A 21,603-nucleotide genomic window follows, 5' to 3' on the forward strand; every position below is an offset into this window, starting at 1 on the left:
GATGACTAATTCTCTGATTTTTCAAATGTTTACATTAAAGAACAAAAAGTTTTTGCCATGGTATTAATAGGATAAAAATACCTAGTAGATTGAAACTTGAATTTCCAAAATAAAATTAGGATTTAGATAAAATTATTTTATAAATTTTAGATAAAATTTAAAATAAAATAAATAAATTATAACATCTAATTAATATTCATACCTATCCTTTTTTTGTTTCTCATCTCTATCATATCTTTATCTTTTTTCATCATATAATCATTATCTTAATCTATTTTCCATTCTTTAACAATACTAAATATTTTTTTTTTCTCACCACTTATGTGTTTTTTAATATATTTTTCAATATATATATATATATATATAATTCTTAAATTAAAAGCTGAATATCTATTAATTTTTTTTATATTAGCTATTTGAAAAAAAAATTATTAATGAGCTACTAATTTCTTGAAAAAAAAAAAGGGATTTTTTTAGGAATAAAAAAGTATAATATTATTGAAAATTTTCTAGTAAAATTTCTTTTTTCTTTTGAAAAATTTCTTGGAAGTTTTCTCTTCTTTTTTTATTGTGAACTTCATTATCATCACTCTTATTATATTTGGATCACATGTGTCATATGTTTTTGTCTTCCAATCACATGAAGGATGCACTAGTAAATCACCTATTGAAAATTATTGTCTTTATTATCATATGACAAATTTTGCACTATATTAATGGCGTTTTTTTCAAAGTTCTCCATGGACCAATCATTGCATGCCACATGTGTAGCTTGCGATACACGAGCTCCATCATGGTACGACCGATTATGAAGTGTCATGTGTTATGGAAAATAGCATCACTTATTCAAGAAAACTCTCCACTAATTAACATAAGACATGATGCACCTTGTCTTCCATCTCTAATGCATGGATATGTTCATGTTCTTCATGCATATTTTCTATGTCACGTTGTTTCATCATTCGTACATAATTAATATTTTAACTTTTTTAATGAATCTTTTTAAGTATTCTATTCTAGAATACTCTATTTATAATTGAGTATTATATATATATATACATATATATATATATATATATATATATATATATATATATATAAAACTTGATTTGCTGTATTAAATTTGTTTTAAATAAAATATCATTGGATGGTCCAATTATTCTCTAGCCCTTACCATACCTAATTTGCCTCTTGTCTAACAGAGTGGATGAACCCCCTTGTCAATTGACAAGAGACCATGAATTGTATTCATCTTTGACCAAGCTTAGAGAATTTCCTTATTTGGTCGTTCAAAAATATAGGAGTTGCCATTGCACCTAGGATTTTTGGTAGTAAAAGATCATTTATTGTAGGAGCACTTCTCTATACTCTGCCTTATTTAGAAGTTAACTATAGCTATAACTTTGAGAAAAAAATAACCAACTTCCTGAAAAGTTAACAAAATTTGTAACTTGTGGCACATGAATTTGAAAAATCAAAAGAAGTTTTATCTAAACGGAAGTTGTATTTATACACCCTAATTTGAGTTTTTCCATTGAATACAATCAAATATACAATAAATGTGTGTGTATATATATATATATATAATAAGATAAGTTATATTTTATGAAAATAGAATAAGTAATTTCCAAGGAGAACAAACAATTTACAAGATTTGACAACCAATGATGCTCTGCATCCTAAAGGACATGAACAACCTTGGACCCCCAGCGGTCTTCCAAACAAATGCCTGGAATGTGGCAGCCTGTTGACCTTCAAGTATGGTAGCAATAAGATGGAGCAGGTAAATGCGACCGGCGTCTGGTGCGAGGCTCATCTCCCAGGCTTCACCCACCTTAACGAATTTCAGGTTCCCACCATCCGACTTCTGGTTTTGCTCATTCACAGCGAACTCTCCCAAGCTTCGCACCTCCTCATTGTTTGTGGTCTGTATATGTATCCACTGGGCATCCAGCGGTCCGACCCTCTGGGATTCCACTTGCTCTTGAGCCATCCTCCGGCGACCTGTGGAGACTTGTCCAAGCTGTGGTTTTTGGATGGGTTTTTGTGGAGGTGGCATGCAGCTTGAATTTATAGGCAAAGAAAAGATCGTGGGAACTGCCCCTACTTTGCACGTATCCTAGGTTTTCAGAAAATGCCATGAAAAGTAAAATGAAAAGGGAAAGAAAGAAGGAAATAAAAAATTAAATTTGGAGACGATAGATTATTTTCATTTTATGATTTTCATTGATATTTTTTATAATACAATCAAATGTAAGAAAATAATTTTTTTAATATTCCCTTTTTCTTTATTACTTTTTTAGAAACAAACATAAACTAAAAATATGATGTTGGATATAATGGGTGGTCATATAATTATAATATTATTGTAGTTATAGTAATAATAATAAGAAGAAGAATTTATGACGATTGTCTAACGTTTTGAGCTAATTTTAAAAAATCAGGTCTAGCATTTTTTATCCTATTGTAGTAAAAAAATTTCATACTTTGTCCTATTTTGAATAAAGTTAATGTAATCTTACCTCTCTTAATTAATATTTGAGGAAACTAAAACTCTGAGAGCCAAAAGTTAATCATGGAGTAGAGCGTTATCCACGAAACTATTGAAGAACCCGATATGAAAAACAATAATTCTAATTTGCCTACATATAAGCAAAACAAAAGGCAAGCATATAACTAGCTAGGACTCAAAAGTCTAATTATGATCGAACTCTCACTCTCTTAACCATATAATTTAAAGCATAGTTAAAAACTTGGAATGTGATGACACAAGGTTGCATGGTGTTCACAATGAGTATGACGTATGATTATTGGAACAAATCTACTCTATCATTTGATCTCAATTTCAATCAATATTTTTAATACCTTCATTAAACTAAATATAAATATCTTTTAATTTTGAAATTTTGTTTCAAACTTTTCTTCTTATATGCTAAAGCTAAATTGATTAAAAGTTGAACCATGAATAAAGAAGAAGATTATAAGAATATATAATTATTCTTGAAGTATAACTTTTTGGCATGCAACTTTGTTCTCCAAGGAATTACTTTAATTTTCCAAACTAACCAAGAAAGGAATAGAAATACTCACTTTGTTGACCTTATCAAGTGAGCAAAGAATTACTTAACCAATATGCATATTTGTAAAGTTCAATGTGAATCTTGATATTCAATTTAGGTTATGTTTATTTCTTGAAAAGTCGTAAGTAAAAAAAATTATTAAGAAAAATAATTTTTTGATGTTTTGTTTTATTTTGGAAAATACAAAGAAAACCAAATATCATTAAATTAGTTTAAAACTAATATATTTTCAAATTATTTAGTATTTATATATAAGAGTTAAAATAAATTAAATGAGTTTGAAATAATATATAAAAATATTTTTAAAAAAATTATTTATTCTCTTATATTTTTTAAATATTAACTTTTAACAAATTATATGTATATTAAAGAATGTTGGAAAATCACAAAAAAAAAAAATGAATCACCAAAACTATGAACTATTGGAAAATTCATTGAATTTTTTTTTTTTTTTTTTACCTTTATTATGTAATTATCTAATATAATTTTAAAAAAAAATATTAAAACTATTAAATATACTTATTTAATAATTAATTAAATAAGAATACATATGCATCTTCTATGCATAAAAGTAGAAAACATAATATATATATATATATATATATATATATTTAAACATGATTTTAATCTTTATGGCCTTTATTCAAAATAATGTGCATATTCATTTTAAGGTATTATATTTTTAAAATATGAAACAATATTTGAGGTTTTTTTTTAAATATAATCCAATTTTAGAATTTCTATATAACCTTTTTATTTAATAAATAGAAACAAGTTTTTATTTATGCTATAAAGCAACTCATCATCTTTTTACTATAAGTTTTGCCACCTTATTTTTCTTAACCCATCTCTAATTATATGCATAATGATTTGAGAAGCATGTAATTTCACCTTTACTAATTAGTTTCGCATGGAGAGATAATAAGAACCATACGTTCTTTTCTTGATTCATATGCCATGAATATTAAGTTTGCTTTAAACTATTGGCGTGTGCATGCACTAATTTAAAAATGCTTTGATGGAGCTTATAGTAAAAGTCTTCATGATTTGTACTATTTTAAATAGAGTTAAACATAATCTTATCCTTCTTAACTAATATTTGAGAAAACTAAAACTAATCAGAGAACTAAAAGCTAATCACAAAGTTGAGCATCATATATTAAATTGATGAAGAACCCGATTTGGAAAACAATAATTCTAATATGCCTACATATATATAAGCAAAACAAAAGGCAAGCATATAACTATGACTCAAAAATCTAGTTATGATCAAACTCTCACTCTCCTAAGCATATAATTTAAAGCAAACTAGAGATGTGATGACATGGGTTAGGGAAGACAACCTATATATAAAAATAAATAAATAAATATATGCTCGAGTTTATTTTATGTTGCAAGGTGTTCATAATGAGTAGAGCTTATAATTATTGGAATAATTCTACTCTTTCATTTGATCTCAATTTTAATCAATATTTTTAATACCTTCATTAATATTAAATATAATTATCTTTTAATTTTTAAATTTTGTTTCAATATTTTCTTCTTATATACTTGAGCTAAATTGATTAAAAGTTGAACATGTACAAAGAAGAAGATTATAAGAATATATATAATTATTCTTGAAGTACAACTTTTTGGCATGCAATTTTGTTCTCTACGGAGTGATTTTAATTTTCCAAACTAACCAAGAAAAGAATACAAGTACTAACTTTATTAACCTTATCAAGTGAACAAAGAATTACTTAACCAATACGCATATTTATAAAGTTCAACGTGAATCTTGATATATAATTAACATTATGGTTGGTTTTAGGAAAATAATAAGAAAAAAACTATTAAGAAAAATGATTTTTTTTTTTAATGTTTTGTTTTACTACGAACATGATGAAAACCAAAATAATCAAAATTAGTTTAAAACTTGTATATTTTCAAATTATTTAATATTTATATATAAGAGTTAAAATAAATTAAATAAGTTTAAAAAATATATAAAAATATTATTAATTTTAAATCTACTTATTTATTTTTCTTCATTTTTTTCTTTACTTCTATCTCTCTCTTTTTTTCTATTTTCTTTCCATTGGTTTTTCCCTCAAATTGTCCAATAACTAAACTTTGACCTTTTATAGAATGTAGAAAGATTATGGAAATATAATAATTCTTGAAGTATAACTATGGTTGCTCATGAAACTTTATATTTTGGTGATTAGTTTAAATTTATAAAATTAATCTAAAAAGAAAGACATCATCAATTAATTTTGTTTAATTTCATCCCAATGCACACATTTTTTAAGTCGAAATATTCACCTTATGTGTGATTGAAGTTTATATCAATATTGTTTTTCAATACCTACAAATATTCACCTTATTGAAATATTCACATTTTTAAAGTTGAAATATTCACCTTATGCATCTCTCTCTCTCTGTCTAATCGAAATTGTTTCACTTTTGTGTTTTTTCATTATGAACTTTCCAAAATCATGTTCATGTACATAATCTAAGGACTTTTCTCAATAGTACGGTAATTTTAAAAAGTTATGTTTAAATTATCGTAGTAGAAGAAGTTATTACAAATATATGGTAGTTTTTGCCACCTAGGAGAGAGAGGAGATAGGAGAGAGGAGAGAGGGTGAATGGATAATTTTTTTTTAAAACCAAAATCATCTTTTCAAATTTCAAAAGACGAAATCGTCTTTTCAAAAGACAATTTTAAAAAAATTTCAAAAAAGAAATCGTCTCTTCAAGATACGAGTTCCCATGAAAAAAAATTCCCAAATTAAAAAAAAAAAAAAAATTCCTCAAGGAACTCGTCTCTTGAAGAGATGAGTTCCCATGAAAAAAAATATATTTTTTTAAAAAAAATATTTTTTAAAAAAAAATTCCCAAATTATTTAAAAAAATAATAATAATAAAAAATTTCTCAAGGGAACTCGTCTCTTCAAGAGACGAGTTGCCTTGAAAAAAAAATATTTTTTTAAAAAAAAATTCCCAAATTATAAAAAAATAAAAATAAAATAAAATTCCTCAAGGGAACTCGTCTCTTGTTCCCATGAAAAAAAATATATTTTTTTTTAAAAAAAATTCTCAAATAAAAAAAAAGAGAAAAATTCCTCAAGGAAACTCGTCTCATGAAAATATATATATATATATATATATATATATATATATATATATATATATATATATATATTTATTTAAAAATTCCCAAATTAAAAAAAAAAAAAAAAAAAACAATTCCTCAAGGGAACTCGTCTCTAAAAATTCCCAAATTATAAAAAAAATAAAATAAAATAAAATTCCTCAAGGGAACTCGTCTCTTGAATAATCGAGTTCCCATGAAAAAAATATATATTTTTTTTAAAAAAATTCCCAAATTATATAAATAAATAAATAAATCCTCAAGGAACTCGTCTCTTGAAAAAAAAATATTTTTTTATATATATTTTTTTAAAAATTCCCAAATTATATTAAAAAAAAAAAAAAAAAAAAAAAAAAGACAATTCCTCAAGGGAACTCTTCTCTTCAAGAGACGAGTTCCTATGGAAAAAAAAATTTATAAAATTCCCAAATTATAAAAATAAAAAAAAATAAAAAATAAAAAATAAAAAAAATTATTTTATTTAATATTTTTATTTTTTTATATAATTTGGGAATATATTTTTTTATAAAATATAAAAAAAATATTTTTTTTTTCATGGGAACTCGTCTCTTGAGGAATTGTTTTTATTTTTTTTTTATTTTAATAATTTGGGAATTTTTTTAAATATATATATTTTTTTTTAAAAAAAAATTTTTTTCCATGGGAACTCATCTCTTCAAGAGACGAGTTCCCTTGAGGAATTGTTTTTTTTTTTTTTTAATTTGGGAATTTTTTTAAAAATATATATATATTTTTTTTTTTTCATGGAACTCGTCTCTTCGAGAGACGAGTTCCCTTGAGAAATTTTTTTTAATTGGGGAAATTTTTTTTTTCATGGGAACTCGTCTCTTGAAGAGATGAGTTCCCTTGAGGAATTTTTTTTTTTATATAATAATTTGGGAGAGACGAGTTCCCTTGAGGAATTGTATTTTTTTTTTTTAATTTGAGAATTTTAAAAAAAATATATATTTTTTCATGGGAACTCGTCTCTTCAAGAGACAGTCCCTTGAGGAATTTTTTTTTTTTTTTTAATTTGGGAATTTTTAAAAATATATATATATTTTTTAATGGGAACCCGTCTCTTGAGGAATTGTTTTTTTTTTTTAATTTGGGAATTTTTTTAAAAAATATATATATTTTTTTCATAGGAACTCGTCTCTTGAAGAGACGAGTTCCCTTGAGGAATTGTTTTTTTTTTATTATTATTATAATTTGGGAATTTTTTTTTAAAAATATATATATATATTCATGGAACTCGTCTCTTGAAGAGACGAGTTCCCTTGAGGAATTTTTTTATTTTATTTTTTATAATTGGGGAATTTTTTTTCATGGGAACTCGTCTCTTAGAGACGAGTTCTCTTGAGGAATTTTTTTATTTTTTATTTTTTATAATTTGGGAATTTTTTTTTTTAAAAAAAAAATTTTTTCATGGGAACGCATCTCTTCAAGAGACGAGTTCCCTTGAGGAATTGTTTTTTTTTTTTTTTTAATTTGGGAATTTTTTAAAAAATATATATTTTTTTTTCATGGGAACTCGTCTTTTGAGGAATTGTTTTTTTTTTAATAATTTGGGAATTTAAATATATATATATATATATATATATATATATATATATATATTTCTATGGGAACTCGTCTCTTGAAGAGACGAGTGTGGACCCACATTTTTCACGTGCGTCCCCACTCGATCGGCGAGACTCGCTTTTTATTTGTGAAAAATTGATTTTTGAAAAAAGTTGGAGTCGCCACCTATTTTATTTTTATTTTAAAGGGAAAATAAAACAAGAAAGAAAAACCCTAAAAAGTGACTCCATAGTTTTGGAAAAAGCATGTCTTTGAGAAACCTGAGTCTAGGTTCGGGGATCAGGTTACTTATTGGGAAGGTATCTCTAAGAGGTAGCACCCCTCTAAGCCCTAAAAAGGTCTCTACTGACTAAGTTAAGGGGAATATGGCAATTAATCGGTTAATTATGGATACCTAAGTAGGCTAGGTGATTTCAAACAAAAATTTGCATGTTAAACAAGATCAAATTGCAATAAAGGTGAGTTAGGGTGCGTACCTGAACCGCTCTTCAAGCGCTATCATAAAACATAAAAGTTAGTATAGAATTGTAGCACACAACATTTGTTTTATTCAAGCAAATCAGGCATATATCAAGATATCCAAGAATCACGTCAAATATAGATATAGTCATCAATGGCATACAAGTCCATAGAGTTCTAAAAAATAGATGAGAAGAGAGTGTACCTGGATGGCAAGCTAGTACTCCTCTATGGGAATCAAGAGCATCTCAACAATAAATACGAAACAAATTCATGTATATCATCAAGAAGAATCAAAAATCAACATATCAAGCAAACAATATTGAAGAAGGTATCATGAATGTCGGGCCCCCACCAAAGCCCTAATTAATTTTGCATGAATTGATTCTACGAATTCCATTATTTGGAATCATGAAGTTTATTCATGCTTGTCAAAAATCGAGAAAATCATAAAATAGTTGAAGATGATGAAAAGGCATGCCGGAAGGGAAAATGGCAGCAAATAGTATGTTAAAATTTGGATTTTATGCCTAGAGACTTCTCGGGAATTTTAAATAAAACTAGAGTTATTTTTTACGGGAAAAGATTTTGAAATCCAGATTTAAAATGTGTAAGATAACAAAAAGAATAAGGAGAAACATTAGGAGGAGTATGGTGTGTGGCAAGGTGACCACTATATGAGTGAGGTCTGGAGGTGCACTTGAGACTAAATGGTTGAAACAGATTGCATAGGGAGCATTCGGTAGACCACTGGTTGTCTAGAAAGAAACTGAATGTGTTCGTTTCTGAATTATCAACAGAAGCTTCTGGTGAAGACATAATGCTCAATTTCAGATTAAATTTCCTGTTCTATAACTCGTTTTCCCTGAATTTTCCTTTAATGTCTGTGCTTTCTGATCATATAAGTTGCCCGTCTGGTCCCTTGTTTGAGACTCTGCCGAACCTGGAATAATGCTTCTAGGTCTAGATGAGGGGACCTACACCCCTTTTCATGGAACCTGAGGCATGCGTTAATTCGAAACTCTATTACTTTGCCTTCCATTGCTTTAAGTCTTTTAGCCATCTCAGCCACAAATCTGGAGATTCATTTATCTTTCTTTAATATTCAAGCCAAACGTCAATCCAGTCCGCTTAAACCCCGATTTGAATGATTTTGAACCCTCTTTTTGCGCTCTTGATGTTTTTCATTTCAACTACAATGACAAACCACCCTTCGAAAAAAAGAAGAAATCTGGACCGAATCCTAAACTTTTAATTCACAACTTCTTGAGCCTGACTCTGAGTCGACACAATTGAATCACCTTGGATAAGAGTGCTCCTAAAAATCCTCCAGAATGTAGGCATAAGTGCAGCGTTCGTTAATAATGTCCATGGCATGTCACAAAGGAAAGCTTCTTTTTTTATAATCATCAACGCAAATTAACTCTTAATGGACCCCATTGCCAGCGTCACATCAAAGACTGGACAGATAGGGAGATTCACAATTTCGATAGCTATCTTTGCATTATTTGGGCAGGGTAATCATGTTATGGATATATAGCTCGAAGGTGACTTGCGTTTTGTTCTGTATCATCAGTAGCTGCCTCAAACCCGCCATAGGTTTGAGTGGTATTAAAAGACTCAACATGATCAGCTGTAGGTGATCGAGCAGCCAATTCATCATTGAGCAAATCAATAAAAGCTTGGATATCGTTGCCGAGTGGCCTAAAATCATTAGATAAATCATTAAAGTCATTAAGTATATTACTGATCTCCATGAAAACCCTCCTCCTTGCTTCTGTAGAGCGAACACAAGCTGCCACTAAAATTGGTTAGCCCGGATTGCTAATTTATGCATCCAATCGCCATCGATTTTTCTTGTACTTTTTGGAACTTCTGGAATATGGATGAAACCTGTGAAGAATGTGGTGGAATTGCGGTCTGCAAGCACGAAGTTTCCAGTTACTTGAAATGCTTCGAAATCATGGTTCCAGTTTACAGGCATTGACTCAAGTAAGTTCGTAACAGCTTGGGTGGCTTTCGATTCCAAAAGCTCTAACAACAACATGATTCTCAAATATCCGAACAGCAATGTCCAAAATTGAATCAAGAAAATTCTTTAGCAGCAGTATGTGCTGTCCCTGCTGGAGCCATCGCAGGAGCAACTAAGCTAACTGCCAAAAGGTTCTAGCCAGTGAGATCCCATTCTGACGTTTCGGTTTTGGTGACTGATAGCTTTCTAATTGTCCCTGCAAATGATGTAAACCAATAGTTCCATTGAATGGATTGTCATCCAGAGCAAGGATCCGAATACTTGTAAGGCCATCAAAGAAATCAGCGAGGGTGGTGTCGACTTCGTTGTAATCGAAGAAGGCGAGTTGCAATTCAGACAATCTGCGGGAAGAAGACAATTTTCCATTGAAGTGGTTCATCTGAAACCCCAAATTGCAGAGCATTGAAAGCTGGTTGAAGTTTTGAGGGAGAGGTCCCTTTAATCCCAATCCCTTAACTTGAATCTGTGTAACTCTGTCACCACTACAAAATACACGAGGCCACAAATTTGACTCCACCCGTTGGCTCCTTCCCTTCATTCATTCGCTTTAACAAGTCACATTTAATTTCAAAGAATATTATGTAATCTTCAAGTATGTTCAAATCAGAGGGCTCTAGTCTGTTAATCTTTACACTCTCTAGCAGGTTTTGTTCTTGTCTCTTCCTATTATACAGAAGTTCGAGCAAGTTTCATAAAGCCTGAATTTCTACACGTAGCCACTGCTGGGGTCAGGTTTATCCAAGTGTGCTGCTCCAACAGAATCACCGATGTGTCAGTTTCTCTAAAAATCACCTTGTGAATCAATCCACAATACCGAGGCATCCCATCATCAGAACTTCCTAAGTTTTCAGCAAGTAGGCAAGCATTTATGCTTGAGTCAACTCTACCGATGACAACAAACCCATCCAAATCAAACTTCATACCTGTTTCTTCCTTTCCATTAATATCAACTGGTATCTTTTCTGAAAGAATGCTTTTCTTATGACGACCTGACAGTAAAACCCTTTTGCGAGAATGGCTCAGAGTTTTGATCATCATCTGATTCTATTGTATCACCGGAATGATCGCTTTGGTAAATGGAATTCAATAGAATCCACACATTCATGACTCTAAAATTCAGCTTACTAGCAACCAGATGGAACACACATTTTTCTGGTTCAGGCATTCGTTTCTGGTCAGATTCTAGTGCCTATCTTGAAACCCCATTATTCCAAGACCGAATTCATAGCCCGACGTAGCCTTTCCTAAGAAGTTGGAGAAATTGTTTCTCTGGTAGAAAAGCTTTCAAGACCGTGCTGAGGCTCTGAATGTTGATAGTTTTCCATTACAATTGACGTGAGTTCCTCATCAGTAGTGTCATAAGAGTGACTTCATGAGAAGTTTCTTGCTGTATCAGAATCAGCAGCATTAGGAGCTGCTTCATCTCTTTTGCAGGCAGACATTCATCTTTAGGAACCAAACAGCTAGGGAGCATCATCATAAACTAACTCATTGACAAGAAGTGGACTTCCTGACACATCAGGTAAGTAGATCTTAGATTTATGTTCATGAAACTGAACTTCAGCCGGATGTTGCACCTAAAAAAGCAAGGTCCATTGTCAAAGGCTCCACCATCACAACATCCATCTCCATTAGAATACGCAGAAACAACTGGAAACTGTCCACGTTTAAGATCCATCTTGCATGCACTCTTTAGATAGAGCAATTATGGTTTGGCGGATCTTATTCTATACAATCCATTAGGGTTATCAACCCAGCAACTGCACCTGAATTTGCAATTATAAGATTTATTCCCCGACTTCCATTACAAACAAGACTAATCAGCCTGGGCAACAAAGGATCTGTCAATCACTTCATCAGATTTCATTAAAAGTGCAAGTGAAGGTATGATGCGCACGGTCTTCAAGATTACAAGGAACCTAACAACAATAGAAATTGCTCTAACAATCTTTTCAAACCCGTCAATTCGATCCAATGTATTCCCTGCCTAACTTTGAACTCAATGAGTGTTCTTGGACCCAACTAGAAGGTCATGATCATCCATGTGAGTAGATTGCAGGGTGTGTGCTACGTCAACAAATACCAGAAAGCTCCTCTGATAATTAACGATATTTTAAACTAGCCACTTGATGTATTTTGATGCATGCCACGGAAGGCTTTGGATGTAGAAATCATGTGAGAAAAGGATGACGCCTGTAACTTGTCTACGAGTCATGGAAAGCCACTTGGATTTTAAGTGGATAATGATTAAGTGAAGAGCTTCTAGTCCCAAGATAGTGGACTTGAAGTAAATTTGGCTTTACTATTCTCAGATGGATAAACTGAAGATAGCATTAATCCAGAAACTGACTGGCTGCGATTAATATAATCAAAGTTCATTATCCTCGAATCTATGTCTTCCTCAACATCCGTCATCTGAGTAATTCCAAAAACATATTTGATTTGATCGAATATTGTGACCAGAGATCTTGCCAACAGTTGGACTGTGTAATCATAAGTCCTTTTCCATAGAGGAAATTCCTGAAGATCCCTCTCTCTTTGCTGTTTCCATGCAACCCTTCTTCTGTTATTCAACCAAATTCACACGATATGAATCTCCATCACTACCCTTCATTCCTCACAGTCCACCAAGAATACACTGAGTACACCGCGTTTGCTACGCACTTTATCTTTCATATCACCACTTCTATCGGTCCCGAATACACACCCAAATATGCAAACAAGGACTGGAAGATAGTATGAATAAGGGAACAGAGGACATGGATAAACACATAGGAATAAGCAAAGGATGCCAATTAACGTAGCCCCATTTCAAGTGTTAATCCAAGGGCTTAGATTGGTGGGAGGAGTAAAAGAGAAACAAGGCAACCAATGTCATCAAATAATATGCCATGAAACAGAGTCTCACCGAGTTCAAATGATAAAAATAAATAAATGAATATAGTAGTAGGGAATGAAACAATATCTGTAAGCATATACAAAGACTAGAAATCAGCAAAGTTCACATAGAGTTTCCACCATCCTCAACCCAACAAGCAAGCAGTGTTCCAGATCATAAAAGGAGAGAATGAAGAATATAGATTGGGAAGGTGAGCTAGAAAAATAAACAGAAAGCTTACCTTAGAACTTTTCTAAAGAAGTAAAGTCTGCTTCTCTTTTCCAATTCCCCTCTCCCGGATGAATCTCTTTCCCCATGTTTTCCCTGTGTGCTGAAAAGTCCCCTCTGAAAAACTCCCCTTATTTCCTATCTCTCCAAAAAAAAGATCTCCTCCAATGCGTCCTCCCCTTTTCTTAAAAAAGAAATCTCCCCTTTTATGCGTGCTGCCAGTCCCACTTTTCAAAAAGAAACCATCTTGCTGAAAAGGAAAATCCTACTTCCTTGTCTCCTTTCTTTCCTTTCTTTCTTTTCTTTCCTTCTTCCTTTTCTTTCCTGCTTGTAGCCGATCCCCACATGGAAGAAGTATATGTGCTGTCCCTCTAAAAATAAAATCTCCTCTTTTTCAAAATCCTGTTGATTTTCCTTCCAAATAAATGGTGGTCCGTTTCCTCATGCCCAAAAAATAAATAAATAAAGATACAAATAGAAATAAGAATAAAATAAAGACAAAATAGAATAAAGATTAAAATCAATAAATATCATGAAATTGAAAATCAAAAGAAATTTAAATCACACATCTAAAAAATAAATAAATAAATAAATAAAAATAAAAAATAAAAATAATTAAAAACAAAAATAAAAAAAATCAACCACATGCAAGCCATATGAGCTATGTAACCACCAAAAGAATATGAGTCATGCAACCATGCAAAAACATCTAAAGGTGACCTAGGGTGTGTCCTAGTGCGCTAGGGCAAACGAAGTGGACTAAGTGTGCTTAAAAGCTATCCTAAAAAAAACAAGAAAAACCTAAGTCTAAGTTCGGGCTGCCAAGGGTCACAATAAAGGATCAAATAGTCCCTCAACCAAAATCTCCGAGGTGACTCAAAAAAAGGGTAAGTGGTATGAGTAGCTATGGGCCACCAAGGAACTACCGTGGAGCACTGGAAGTGGATTTAAAGACATGTGCTAAATGGACAAAATTGAGGGTCTACAACGAGTTCCCTTGAGGATTTTTTTTTTTAATTTAGGAATTTTTTAAAATATATATATATATATATATATTTTTTCCATGAGACGGGTTCCCTTGAGGAATTGGTTTTTTTTTTTTTTATAATTTGGGAATTTTTTTAAAAATATATATAACGAGTTCCCTTGATGAATTTTTTATTTTTTATTTTTTATAATTGGGGAATTTTTTTTCATGGGAACTCGTCTCTTGAAGAGACGAGTTCCCTTGAGGAATTTTTTTTTTTTTAATTTGGGAATTTTAAAGAATATATATATTTTTTCATGGGAACTCGTCTCTTGAGGAATTGTTTTTTTTTTTTTTAATTTGGGAATTTTTTTTAAAATATATATATATATATATATATATATATATATATATATATTTTCATGGAACTCGTCTTTTGAAAAGACGAGTTCCCTTGAGGAATTGTTCTTTTTTTTTTTTTTTTTTTATAATTTGGGAATTTTTTTTTAAATATATATATATATATATATTTTTCATTGAACTCGTCTCTTGAAGAGACGATTTCCCTTTTGAAATTTTTTTAAAATCGTCTTTTGAAAAGACGATTTCGTCTTTTGAAATTTGAAAAGATGATTTTGGTTTTAAAAAAAAAAAAAAATATATATATATATATATATATATATATATATATTTTCATGGAACTCGTCTTTTGAAAAGACGAGTTCCCTTGAGGAATTGTTCTTTTTTTTTTTTTTTTTTTATAATTTGGGAATTTTTTTTTAAATATATATATATATATTTTTCATTGAACTCGTCTCTTGAAGAGACGATTTCCCTTTTGAAATTTTTTTAAAATCGTCTTTTGAAAAGACGATTTCGTCTTTTGAAATTTGAAAAGATGATTTTGGTTTTAAAAAAAAAATATCCGTTCACCCTCTCTCCTCTCTCCTATCTTCTCTCTCCTAGATGGCAAAAACTACCATATATTTGTAATAACTTCTTCTACTATAATAATTTAAGCATAACTTTTTTAAATTACCGTACTATTGAGAAAAGTCCCATAATCTCTAATGCCATCAAAAGTCAACATGAATCATGACATACAAGTTTATGAAAGTTGAAGATTGTTTGATTCCTAAAAAATTTAAGAGAAAACATGAGAAAGAAAAATATAACAAAATAAAAAATGAAAGAAATTTTAAATTAAAAAAACTAAGATTCATAAGCTATTTTTTTTTTTTTTTTATGTTACTTCAAACTCCTTTCAATTATTTTAAATCTTCTATTAAATAATTTTAAAATGTGTAAGTTTCTAACCAATTTTAATTATATTTAGTTTTCTATCATATTTTAATGGTAAAACCAAATATGATAAAATCATTTTTCTTATTGTATTTTTTTTTTTGCTTTCTAGAAACCAAATATAGTCTTGGATACAATAATTCTTTGAAGTACAATGTCTATTTGTTTGACAATAATTCTAGTAGCGGTTTTAACTTAAAAAGTGTTTCTCAAAAAAAAAATTAAGTGTTTGACAATATTTATAAAATATTTTTAAAATTTTGAAAAATCACTTATAGTATAAAAAAAATCACTTATAATGTTTTCTGGAAAAATTCATGATAAGTGATTCTTTTAAAAATACTACTAGAGAAAAGAATTACTTGAATTGATTATTGAACTGACCCATGATAAATGTTTTTTTTTTCTATTTTTTGTATATAACACCTTATCGAAAATATTACAAAAAGTATTTTTTTGGTTTATATCTAAACATAACCCGTTAATTATTAAAGTGTTTACCATAGAAACGGTACAGAAAAAAACATTAGAGATTGAACTTTTATCAGCCATTCTCAAATAGGCCCTAAGTTGATGTCTCACACGTCTTGCATATTGGGATCAGCTTCCTTAGGTTCTGTTAGATACAACTGATTTACACGAGCACGAGCACGAGATACCTACAAAAATGCAGATACACAACCTTCACAATTCTATAAATTTAAGGAAATAAATTAATAAAAAATAAAAAAACAAGTACCTGTTTTTCCCAGTCAGTCCTATAGGTGATGATGATAAGAACAACAGTTTGAAGAAATGTTCCAATCAACATTCCCATCCAAACACCCTACAAAACATACCATTGCAAGGACAAACAATTTAGTGATGGCAAATTGAAGTTCATATGATGGATTATAGAGTATTTTTCATATATGCTAAAAACATGAGAAACTATGCAAAGAAGTATTTGAATCATTTAATTGAATCATAGAAATAATCTCTCTTCTATTTCATTGGATCCATATGAACAACCCATTCACAGAATTTTTATAGTGTTGGGCTAAGTTTAATTATCTCACCCATGAAAGTTTTCTAAGCCCATGTATTAGGCTATTTTATATTCGGATATTCACTAAGCCAAATATAAATAGCATTAAGGCTTTGGAATGTTGGTGAAAGTTGGTTAAGAAAAAGGGAAGAAAAGTTAGGTTATTTTTTTAGCACTATTCTAGGGTTCAAGGGTGAAATTGCATATTCCTTTAAAAGTCCTTATAGTATGATTTCTTTCTCACCTCTTTCTATTCATTATTTTATGAGGTGATGGATTCTCATCTCATATATTTCCATATAAGTTTTTAAAGTGAAGAAACTAGCGAGGATTTAATTATTTGTATCTCCATTTTATTAAAGTATAATATTTTTTTTTTTCATGATTTTTTACTTTTATTTGAAGGGTTTTTCCACGTTATATCTAATATCTTTTTTTGTTGGATGTTCTTGGAGTATTACTATTCATTCTTGTTAGGTTGTTATTATTGTTGAAAGGATCTTATTATTGTGGATGAATCTTATAACTTGTGCAAGTGAATACTCTAGATTTCCACTTTAAGTTCGAGCATTGATATTGTAAAAATTTTATCAAATCAAACAACTTCCAATATAGGCCATACAACTTTTCCAAGTCATAAATTATTATAACAAAATTAATCCAAATAAATAGAGGAACTCTTATTAAACTTAGGAAGTTTTTAACTTGTCAATAGTTAAATATAAACATGACCTTCAAAAGGATAAATGTAAAGACATAATATCATGAATGTGTATAGCTTTGAAAAAGTAAGTTGATTAGCTTAACATATATGGTTAATCTATTTTCTAGCTCTCTAGACTATGCTACTTTAACTACAAATCTAGCATGAAAACTAGTAAGGAAACGATCGGATAACTCACTTTAACTTGAAGATTGATAGTATACCCAAGCACAACTCCAATTGGAATCCCTATTAGGTAATAGCTCGCTACGTTAACACATGCCACAATACTTTGCCAGCCAGCCCCAACAGCAACTCCTGTGAATATATCATCCTAGCTCGATTCAAATCCATACATCACCCCCATGTTTTATATCCTAAAAGAGATTAAGAATTTACCTGAGAGAACCGGTTGAACACTGTTCAAAAGCATGGAGCAAGCCAATAGAGGGGACAGATCTGCGACTGCCCTAGCAACATCATGACTATCTGTAAAAATGTAAGCTAGGCGTCCCCTGAAGAACAGGAAAAATATAAATAGTACGAATCCTATAGCGAAGGATGTAATGACCGTCATCCCAATTGAAAACTTTGCCGCTTGTGAGCTCCCCCTTCCAAGCTCATTTGAAACCCGAACACTGAAAGGTTTTCAACCAAAACATGGTTAAATTTTATAAATATATGTTTCTGAGTTGATGATAAACGCAACGGTACTAATAATACCTTGCTGCAGCCAAGAATCCAAAAGAGATCATCATCTCCCACCCATTGATGTTGAGGCTGCAAATGAGGAAGCCAATATAGACACATGAAAGCGAAGGAGCTAAGAGAAACCCAAAAACTAGAGGGGAAAAAGAAGTACCAGATGGAGAGAGCATCTATAGCAACCTGGGCATTCTTCATGTTTCCTGTTAGGAGAACCAATATTGTGTTGTACCAGAGCTCAAGACTGTCAATGGCAGCATACAGTTGTGAAAATCAGATTTCCAGATTTTTATAAAATAAAAAAAATAAAAAATAAAAAATAAAAAAACAAAAACAACAACAATGATACTATAGTCGAACTCCCAGTTGCTCCAAAGCCTTAAACTCGAAGAAAATGGGCTACACCTATGTTTAAAAACCATCGGTTTATGTTTGGATCTAGAAAAGTACTAAGAAAGGAACTGAATACTTGTGATCACCAATTTCCTGAAAACTAGTTGAGAAAGAAGATTTGAAGAAGTCCTTACCAGACCATAACGCCAGATGATAGAGAAAGCTTGATTACAGGCCATAGATCCTTGAAAGCCAAGGATGAGAAACCCTTCCAAGTTTCAGGACATCCTCCATAGAAAATAAACATGAGCTGACCGATATTGGGGATCCAATACGCCAAAGCTGTGGACGCCAATACACCCTCGAGTCCAAACTTGAGCTTCACAGCCAAAAGCCAGGAGAGAAACACATGGACTACGAGCGAAAACGCTGCCAAGTAGGCTATTGTCATGTTCTTGCTCTGTGCTTGTAGGTACATTTGGCAGGTAAAGGACACATTGAAGGCAAACATAACCGGGATTAGCCACCTGGAAATGTATCCAGCAACTTGTGCAATCTCTTCTTCCTGGCCTAAAGCCTTCAAGATCGGGGCGGTGAAGATGAAGAGCGGGAGAAGAAAGAGTGATGTAATGGTTAAAACAAGCCATGATCTTTGAAGATATATGCCTAGCATATGGTACTGCTTTGCACCAAAGGATTGCCCACATAGAGTTTGTAGAGAATTTGACATGCCCAACTACACAATCAAAATATAAGAGATTAAACTCATTCAAACCTCACAACAGATCAGATTGTGAAAACATAAGTTTATTATCAGATACTGTCTGAGTCAAAAGAATTTAAAAGGAAAAGAAAAGGAAGAGAAAAGGAGAAAAAGGGGAAAAGGTCACCAATATATTGCCACGGTAGTGCTAATATGGTTGAAGATACCTATGGCGAGGTTGAGAAAAAGAATGAAAGAAGACAGAAGAATGTGAAGGGTAACAGAGAAAGGTGACGAGTTTGGGCATTTGGGTGGTTAGGGTTTAAGTGAGGATAAGAGATTGGAGGAAAATTAAGAAAAGGTAATGTGGGAATAGAGTAAACTTAACCTATGGATGAACATTTATGCATATATACATAGTAACATTCAATTGAGAATCCATCACTTGCCCTATAGTTATCTTTATGATCTCTTTTGCTATTTCACGAGCTTCGTCGTTACTTGACCTTCTGTATTCTAATTATAATTTATAATAATAAATATATTAATTTGATGATTTAGAATAAATTTTAAGTTTATTTTATCAAATAACTTTTATACTTAAAGTAAGAATTAAGTAATAAGTTTTAAGTTAATAGTCTAAATATAATTTAACTTAAAGTTAATTAAAATCATTAAATAATAAATATTAACTTTTGCCAAACACCCCCTTAATTTTCTCCTAATTAGAAGTTAATGTAAAGCATACAATGAGATAACAAATTCAAGAATTCCCAAACCAAGCATCAAAAATTTTGAAAACAAATATGTTTTCATCTTGTGGAATAATATATCTTCTTCACATCCCTTGTTCTCTTTCTATTATCAAGGAAGCTTTATGGGATCTTTGATCAAAGGGGCAAAATAATTCCTAATTAAAAACAACCCATATTTTGCAGACAACGAATATAATATAACCCATAACCCATTTGAGCAAATGATTGAATAAAAAGATGGTTAACTCAGAGATCAAAATTGGACTGCTTTGTTTGTATGATGAAGGCTGCAAGTGCGTGGCTTCACAGACCCCACATAATGATGCCCCCAAGTCATGATCACCCTTAATATAAATTATCCTTATTTTGAATTTATGGTATTTTAATTGAACTGATGAAACTTGATTGTTACGATATGATTCTACGCTACTAGCTTCAAATGATCGATCTAACTATATTAAAACCTTGTGTACCTCGAAAAATAGATTTATTTTATTTTTATGTAATTGCAACAATAAGTGACATTAAAGCTTCCACTTGCATAAGGAAAAGAATTGGAAGAAGATGTGATACATTACCAGGATGCCATTTGCAAACCTCAAGAGGACAGTGGCAACCAGAGCATATGCAGCAAGTTCAGTAGAGCCGATGTGGCCGATAAACATGGCTAATGATGTTTACACCAAACGTCGAAAATCTGGCGAATATGGCAGGGCCTGCAACAACCCAAAGCTTCTTTGTCTCACTCCATAGCTTGTCCTTAAGCTGCTCATGCCCTTCTTCTCCTTCATCATCAACTTCTATTTCTCCTCCTGGTTTTTCCACCTTGTTTAGAAGCTTCTTCTTCATCTCACCCTCCATTTCAGTGGCCAGAAAGCACTTCTATAGCCCTTGAAACACGCATATACAATAATCATGATATCAATATCTATTATAAACCTACATCATTTCTTATATTTTAGTTTTAAATTCCACATAAAATCTATTCAATAATATCAATTAAAAATAAAAATAAATTTAAAATATAAAGAATATAAAGAATAAATACAAGTTCAAAAATTTAGAACATTTTAATTTTTCAATTATATTAATAATCTTTTGATATTTTTCTTTTATTTTCTCTCTAATTAAGAATTTGTTATGAAAAAATCAATTCTTGCTTAACTAGCTTAATTTGGACTCAAATTAAAAAAGGTAATTAATTAAAAATTAATTGAGAAGAAGGTCTATGTCCAATTATTGGGTTTTAATCCAGATTATTTTTCAAACCACATTTTTTTTTTGTTTTAATTTAAATTCTCTTTATAATTTATATTTGAAAAGATTAAAAAAAATGAATGAGTCATGAAATAGAATTTATGCTAAACTAAAAAGAAACTTAAAAGGATGACATATAAATTAAAATAAACGTTTTAACATGAATGAAAAAAAATTAAAATAAATATACACTGGCGATGAATATTAATTAGTGAGATATTATACTTGCAATTTTTTTACTTAGTAAAATTTTAAATAATTTTATTATATTTATTTTCATTTATATTATATATCACATTTAAATAAAATGTGATCTTTCAACCCCAATGAAAAATGATTAGAAGAAAGAACATGTGGAAAAAGAAAATTGGAGAGAAGATGAGGGATGAGCTTACAGATCAAAATTCAAGAAAGGACTCAGTATTTTCTGCTTCTTCTTCTTCCTCCTCCT

At 30.5% G+C, this 21,603-nt stretch overlaps 1 pseudogene; it reads right to left on the reverse strand.

The window, feature by feature from the left end:
- Nucleotides 1-16,152: 16,152 nt before the first annotated feature.
- On the reverse strand, nt 16,153-20,776 carry LOC100256946 (protein DETOXIFICATION 21-like; annotated as a pseudogene).
- Between the last annotated feature and the right edge of the window lie 827 nt (nt 20,777-21,603).

The sequence above is a fragment of the Vitis vinifera genome, chromosome 8 (genome assembly GCF_030704535.1).
Source record: "Vitis vinifera cultivar Pinot Noir 40024 chromosome 8, ASM3070453v1".
Lineage (NCBI taxonomy): Eukaryota > Viridiplantae > Streptophyta > Magnoliopsida > Vitales > Vitaceae > Vitis > Vitis vinifera.